Below are 8,102 nucleotides of genomic sequence, written 5' to 3'. Positions count from 1 at the left end.
TATAGTTTACCGTCAAAGGATTAAAGATCGCTATATTTGATGGCCGAGATTCGCCAGAGACAGGCTCGGCTCGGCTCGCTTTGTATGTTGTACTCACTTCCTGCTTACGCTCCTGGTTCTAAGGGTGAATTTTATTCATACAATTCTCTCCAAAACAGCTCAGTCGATTTTGTTCATATTTCATAAACAATCTCTTAATTTGACGTATGTAATTTCTTCTGAAAATGTCTACAATGGGTAGTTCATTCTTGGGGGAGACGAATTTGTCAAGAATTACTCAGGTGATTTTGTTCGTATTTCACAAATAAACACAATAATAGTAACAACGAGGTTCTACAATATGGCACATACCACGTCAAGTGAAAAATCAACAAGGAGTATTTTAGTTTGAGACCAGTGGCGTAACTACAACGGAGCGAGTAGAGCAGTTGCTCCAGGGAGCACAGTAAAAGGGGCAAGGGCGCCGATTTCTCTGTAAATTTGGGAGGGGGCATTCAGATGCAGAAGGCATATATATGAGGATTTTAAGACGAATTCCATTCAAATTATGACAAATATTGTATATTCATAAGTACAATAGGGAGGCCCACATGAGCTTTGGGGCCACCCCGGCCCCCAGTATCGGCGCCCTTGGCAAGGGCGAAAAAAAAGAATACGGAAAACAGTTCCTTATGCAAAGAACTTTTGAAAATATTTCAAAAGGTACTATAACTATTAGCAGTTAATTAGCAACAGCTGATACTGGAGGCGGATCCAGGAATTTTTGAGTGGGGAGCAGGCCTGAAAAATACACTTGAGACATTTTTTCATTAGGGACTAATTTATATACTTTACTACTCATGGAGGGGCGCACGAGCCCCGCGCCCCCTTTTTGGAACCCCACTGGGCGATATCAGGACAATCGTTGCTGCATTGTTTGTCTAGCTAGCTGCCTAGTGAAAGTTTTACATAATGAGCCATTGCAATCAACGCGCCGCGCCCCCTCCCGGATTCTACCCCCACTCGGGAATAAAATGAAAGTTGGGCCTGTTTGAAACCTAGTTGACACTTATAAAACTATCCTGTACTCCTTGCTTATATTAAGAATTATGAGAAATGATATTATTCTACCTTTAAGATATAAACGTAGCAGAAAAAAAAAAAACTTTTGCTCTTTCCGTTTCAACCACCTTGATTAAAATAAAAAATAAAACAATGTACTAAAGAAATCACTCATAATTATTAAATATAATTTACATTTTTTACGAACCATATAAAATATTTTTTCGTACGCTCTCCTCCTCAACTCAGTGTGAGAAATATATATAACGCAGCAGAAGAAATGTATGGGGCGGGGGTATTATTAAATCGATGATCGATCGATCCAGAGCGCAGTAAAACTAGTTACGCCACTGTTTGAGACATAAGTTTTCTTTGAAGTTTTCATATTTTTGTTCATACTTAAAAGATAAATGTTTTACTATCAACTGCAGCATTTAATTTAATAAGTAGACACGAGAGAGAATAGCGGTGGTACGTAATTTTTATTACTTTTTAAAAAAACCTATTTCACAAGGTGGTTTTGAAATATTTTGAGTAGCTTCGATTTTCGCTTGACTTTCAAGTTATCACTGCTATTTTTCTCGGTTATCCGTTTAAAAGCACATATGGAAGTTTCAATTGAACAATCCAGCATAACTATTAAAGTTAAATTTGAAATTACTACGAAAATATTTGGATTGGTGTTGATTTTCACTTGACTATCAAGTCATCGTCGCCACAATATTACCATTATTATTTATTCTATTTCATACCATACGAAATTTTGAACAGCAGAATCAAGCACAATCGTTTCTAAATCATTTTTAACGTTTTGAAATATATTTTAAATAATGACTATTTTCACTTGACGTTAAGCCAGCATCGCAATCTAATTTCTTATTACCATTAATTAGGTTCTTACCTGCAAGGAAAATATGAAACATCAATTTCGCAAACGCAAACGTAACACAACCGATTAGTGCAATTTGTAATCGGTTGTGAATTATTTTAAATGGTAGCGATTTTCATTTGACCACCAATCCAGTATTGTAACTTTATTTCGTTTGTCATATTAGCACGGTTAATATCACAAATTAAAAAAAAAAAAATGGCAAAATCCAGCACAGGCGATTAACAAATCTTTTAAGCTTAATTTTAAATTAGTATACAATAATTTGAGCTGTGGTGATTTTCACTTTACTGTCAAGCCAGTATCGCGACTTATTAGTTTATTATGTATTCTGTTATAGCACAATGAAATATTTAACGGCACAATCCAGTGCAATTGATAAGTTATCGTTGAAGCCTAATTTGATATTAGTTATGTAAAATTTTCAGTGGTGGTGATTTTCACTTGATTATCAATCCATTGTTCCCCTTTTATTTCTGTTATTACTTATTCCGGTCCATAGCTCCAACGCAAATTTAATAAATTCTTATAGTGTCTTGGTGTACGTAAAATCAATGATCCGTAGCAAGCCATGCAAAATTTAGCGTATAAGAACGCAACTTAAAAATGCAAAAAGTCTTAGCTTAACTACCTTCGGAAACTAAAATGCAAATTTTGCGTAGCGTTGTCGTTAGGGAATGGAGTCCCACAATTGTTAAAGAGCACTGCAGAAAAACTAAACACTTAAAGTGCTAAATGCGAAGTGTTGCGAAAGCAGAAGTGATCATCGGAAGGTCTGCCTTGTTTATAGATATTTTTAACTGTCAAATTTAATTTATGGTGTTTTGATGCATTTAGGTATAATATATTTGAATAAAAGTTTTAAGTAACATAACCAAAAGATGGAAGTGTTGAACAGTAAACAAATGTTTTGATAATAAAGGTCAGAGTAATCTAAGGGCGTGTTCCTAATTTCTTTTGCTTGAATTCGGTGTGCAGCATAAGAAAATTGACATTTTAAAGACAAATCTACTTCTTTATGTAGAAATTAATTTTGTAAGTCTGAGTAATTTTTACGAGTATATTTTAATAGTAAATTTAAGGAAAAAATTAACGAAACCAGTTTCTACGCTTTCCTGCAGTTCATTAAAACTGGTAAAAATACTGAATTTATCATAAATGTAGCTAAAAAGAATGATGCAGATTTATTGTACGGATCCATAACCAAATTTTTGGAATATATACTTCTTTTGGTACTGATTATGAATAGCACTCTATAAAAATTGTGATTTTACGATTAAAATGAGTGAGTGCATAAGAAAGAGAATAATGAGGAATATTTGAAGGTGCTGGTTTACTTTTGTCACAACACATTTTGAAAGGTAAAGTTCTTTACTTTGTATGAATGTACATATTTTTAAAGAATAAATTTTTGCATGCGATAGAATTAAAAGCGAAGTAATTCAGCCGTAACTTAGGTCCACAAATACAGGGTTACTAGTGTTAAAGTATTACAAATGCTTTTCGACGGATAAAATAAGTGAGTACATGAGAGAGATGCTTATTAGATACTATTTTCCATAGATGGTGTATTTCTGCACAGATGCTATTGAAACTCGTATCATTAACGAAACTCACTATTTTCACTACCCACGTTATGCGTATACCCCTGTCGCTGACGTGCCTGCTTCCTTCGGACGCACCCCTTGTGATTCCCAGCTTCACCCTGTCACCTCGGTTAGATAACATTCGTGCTTTTTAATGGTAATCTAGCATATGGTGGTTCGTGGTTTTTACACTGTAGTTTTTATGCCACATGTCCGTACGCCAGATTTATTCGCAAATCATAAAAGAATTGTAATTTTTTGAAAAATTACTTCTGGTGGCTCCCTTGTATTTTATCTATGCTAAGTGAGATATTTTCATGTCGCCCAACGCAGATCATTTACAAGACAATAAGAAAGAAATTAGTAGAAGAATTATAATCAGGTATCTTCTAGTTCCTTCCCCAATGCTGCACACATAAATCAGTGTTACTTACTTCACAAAATATAGCTGAGCGAGCGAAGGGTGGATAGAAGCCCCGTAGGGCTCACTGTATTTTACCTTTATCTCAATTTAGACAAAAACAAGATACTCGGTTTCGGAGCCTTGAAACGAGTGAGGGGGGGGGGGAGATACTAAATGCTATCCTTATAATTTTTCAACAATTATTTTGAGTGGTGTGCCAAAAGTAAGGGGTTAAGTTTAGAGTTACCCCTCCGCTTTTTATAAAAATCAGGAAAATTTACAGGAGAAATGAGGTAAGAAATAATAATATGAAGTTTTTATTTGATGTTTAGGAATGTAAGTTCGCCAGGAGAGTTATGTTTAATACGAGAAAAGATATGTGGAAGTTAGTACTATTTTCCGGATGCGGAAGCATTGCGGAAGGTTTCAGCAGCATGGTAGTTGTAAATATGGCGAATATGGCGAACAGGTGTAACGGATGCGCAAATATAATGAAGAAAACCTTTTAAATTTTTGTGAAACACACGGAGGACTGAAATTAAGTGAAATGTAACAATGTTTAATACTTTAAGCACTGTTTTTTGTATGTTGCAAAGTCCAAGGGCAACTTCAGACTGGAGGGGCAACTCTAAACTTAAGCCAAAGTAAGCATGCATGAATTTAAATTCCACTGTCGGAGGAATTTTTCACAATGTAGGAATTTAGTATTTCATGTTTACAAATAGGAAAAAATTACAAGGACTGTATTAAAATTAAAATGAATGAGTACAGATCAAAGACAACTGTGTACCATACATATTTCCACCAGTGGAGTATTTCAGCAAGTAAGAGTGCACTTTATTCCGAACATTCATTGGAACCGATTAATCTGAACCGATACCTCGAAACAGTTCAGAGATCAGTTCCCAAAAATAATCCCATGAATCGAAGCAATCGAAAAGTAAATTCTGGACAAGTTTTGCAGACCACCTAATAAGCAATCGTAACCTAGCTTCCCACCAGCAAACTAAGATATATCATGACTGATAATAGATCCACACTCACCAATAATTTACTCTTCAATTGCTACGTACAAGGGTAATATCCTTGAGAACTGACGCTAAAGTCTTCCGAGAAATCAATTCAGGTGAAACGGTGACTATCAATTTTGAAATATAAGTGGGGGGGCTACCGCCCCCCAAACCCCCGCTCAAGTACCATAAAAACAACCAAAACAACAGTAAATAATCAAACCACTACTATAAAGCTAACGTAAGAAGGAAAAAGAAAAAAAATCACACACACACCACAAATTATAAACAAGTGCAACATGACGAAGAAAAATAAATTACATCTCACCAAGACAATGGAACAACCAGCAGCAAACCATATCTTTCTTAAATAAGCGAAATGAAGCTTCAAATTATCACAACGATAAGTTTAAATTTAAATTCCTCTTTAAACTTAACCACGCATTCTCGATAGACTGCGTACCACCACTTTTGACTACGGCGCATTCAACCGACATTAAATTTGCGTCTACCGAACAAACTCTTGTCCACCTAGACCAGCGTTTCCCAACCGGTGTGCCGTGAATAATCCGCTGCTGTGCCACGAGCAATCGAAACAAAATTATTAATTTTATAGCAATCAAGTTGCAAAACGTAGGGAAAAAAATGTAGATTTGTATTTCACATTAGTATGAACCCCTACTATGAATCTACAATTTAAAGTTTCATACCGTGTTACTGTTCTATATATTTCTAATGTTCAAGAAAGTATTTGTTATCATTGTAATGACTATTATTGCTTCTTTATTGTTGCAGACTATTTCGTAACTTGAAAATTTAAAATATCGTTCAACCCTTTCGACAAGTTACCTATATTTGTGTTTCAAAAGTAAAAGAGATTTCTTTGTTCGTTCGTTATTTAGTGATCTTCCTTCTTCGTAAAAGGTTGGATACAGGTTTTAAAAAGAAAGGGTATTTTTAAAAACCTGGGTCCAGTATTTCTTTGCAGTTGTTTTCTATTTTTAAATTAGAATGAAAAATAAGCATAATGATTTACCATGGGGGAAAACCAGTGATAGATATTTATTCTATGTGAGAAGGAGATCAATAATCACAGACAAAATACCTCTGTGTTTTATATTTACAAATAATAATATCTATAAGTGTACCGTAAGAATTCAAGTAACACCCGTAGTGTGCCGCAAGTTGAAAAAGGTTGGGAAAGGAGGTCTTACGATTCTCAATATTAATCAGTTGACACAATATCGCAAACTGATAGGAATTCACTTCAGCACCACAAACCTATTAGAACAAATAAACAAACAAATAAAAGTAATAATAATTAATATCCGAACACCGAAACTCACTTCACAATATCAGAACAATGAAACGACATCGAAGCGAGACATGTTCAAAGTGAGCGAAGTAGCTCAAGTGGTAGAACGTTAGCTTCGCATTCGGGAGGTCGTGGGTACGAATCCTGCTGCCGACCATCCTGACTGAGGTTTTCCAGGGTTTCCCCCAGTCCTACCAGGCAAATACCGAGTTGGTACCTACTAAAACAGGACCTGGCCGATACCTTCCCAAATCCTTTCCATTGTTATTATTGTTGTTAGATATCCAGTGTAAAATGGCCTCTGAGCTGTATCTGGTGATTGTTAAATAAGTAAATAAATAAATTAGAGCATCATCAGTCAGGAATACATAACCAATCAGCGACTTCAACACAACCAATCAACTACAGCACAGGAGACATCACTGTCATCAACCGCTAAACACCAAAACAACATTCTCATAAGGAGAAACAAAAAACACATATGCCGTACCTGTTCCGGTGACAGGTTCTGTTCCTCCAATGCCACTTTCAGTGACAAAATCACTTGTTCGGCATAAACTGCACTCTAGCCTTTCTGCACGATGTGGGAATATTATATTATATGTTTACAAGTATAGTTTCATGTGCTCTAATCTTAGTGCTTTTGTGTGGTATCAGTTTCCTTTTTCGCTGTCCTCATTTATGCGCATATCTCCGTCGTTGCCGGGCATGCCCCCCTACTGTGCTCCTGCTCTGAGTCAGTTAGGTAGTATCCTGTTAGTGGGCACCTAGCATAAGTTGGTAGTTGTGGGTTTTACACAGTTGTTTTTGTGGCATTCGTCCGGACGCGTATTTATACCAGTAAGGGGAAGTCCTCGTAAAATGAATCTGCACCCCTGATAAATGTAACTTCTATCTTAAGGCAGTGCGAGTGACTTCCGTGATGCAATAATTGCATATAATAGGATAGCACTTAGTTATTTCCAGGGCATATCAGTTTGCAAGCATATAATCAATCTGTACAGAGTTACTTCGGTATGCGCCAGATTTATAGTCCAGAATGTTTCAGGGAATCTTTTTAAGGCAAGAAAAGAGTTTAATAAGAACGCTTTTTTAATTTGACGGACTATTCTTAATTTTCACTGTTTTGTCACTCAATCGAATGTACCTTAAACAACAGGTTTGGGATGTGCACTTGCATTCCTTCGTGCAGATATACTTTAGGAGGTCTTATGCAAAGAACACCAACTATAACTAGATTGAGCATATAACGCACGAATGCTATCTAAACGAGCCAGGGCAGGAGCACATCAGTGGCACCTGCACGGTGGTGCAGGCGCATAAGCAGCGGTGGTTATATACATAAACGATGATATCGCAAAACACTATGTGTCATAAAAATCACTTACATGTTGAATTCCACGTTACTACGGTTGTTGTAGGTACTATGCGGGTATGTTATCATTGCTTACACATTTGTGTTCCACAATAACGTAACACATTACTTACGTAAATTTCACAAACATGTGGATCCTGTAACTTACGGACAATTCTGTTCTAGTTGCGCGTCATGATACTACACTCTGACTTCAGATACTTCGGTTCACTTAATTTTGTATTCTGTGGTTAATGGATACCTTACGGCGAATCCGTGTTTAACAGGTTAGACTTTCATTAATGTATTTGCACGTAGATACTTATCTCAGAGGTATGAACCATGGGTGGAGTTATGGGGGACCATTGCCCCCAAACTTTTTGACAGAAAAAAAAATGCTACCTACCAAGACCTCCGAGACTGATTAAAAGGTCTACCCCCCCGCCCCCGCCCCCCAGCAAACAATTCCTAGCTCCGCCTATGGTAAGAGCACAATCTATTTCG

General features: G+C 36.4%; 1 protein-coding gene across 1 annotated transcript in view; it reads left to right on the top strand.

Annotated features, from left to right (window-relative positions):
• Positions 1–2,551: 2,551 nt before the first annotated feature.
• The window catches only part of Zyx (lipoma-preferred partner zyxin), a 41,034-nt gene continuing 35,483 nt past the window's right edge, over positions 2,552–8,102 (top strand). Inside the window, 1 exon segment of the mRNA XM_081739956.1 lies at positions 2,552–2,703. The gene's annotated coding sequence lies outside the window, so the exon portion shown is untranslated.

This window comes from Thermobia domestica, chromosome 15 (genome assembly GCF_964235325.1).
Source record: "Thermobia domestica chromosome 15, izTheDome1.hap1.1, whole genome shotgun sequence".
Lineage (NCBI taxonomy): Eukaryota > Metazoa > Arthropoda > Insecta > Zygentoma > Lepismatidae > Thermobia > Thermobia domestica.
Note: the sequence above shows the minus strand (reverse complement) of the source record. Positions and strands in the feature narration are given on the sequence as shown.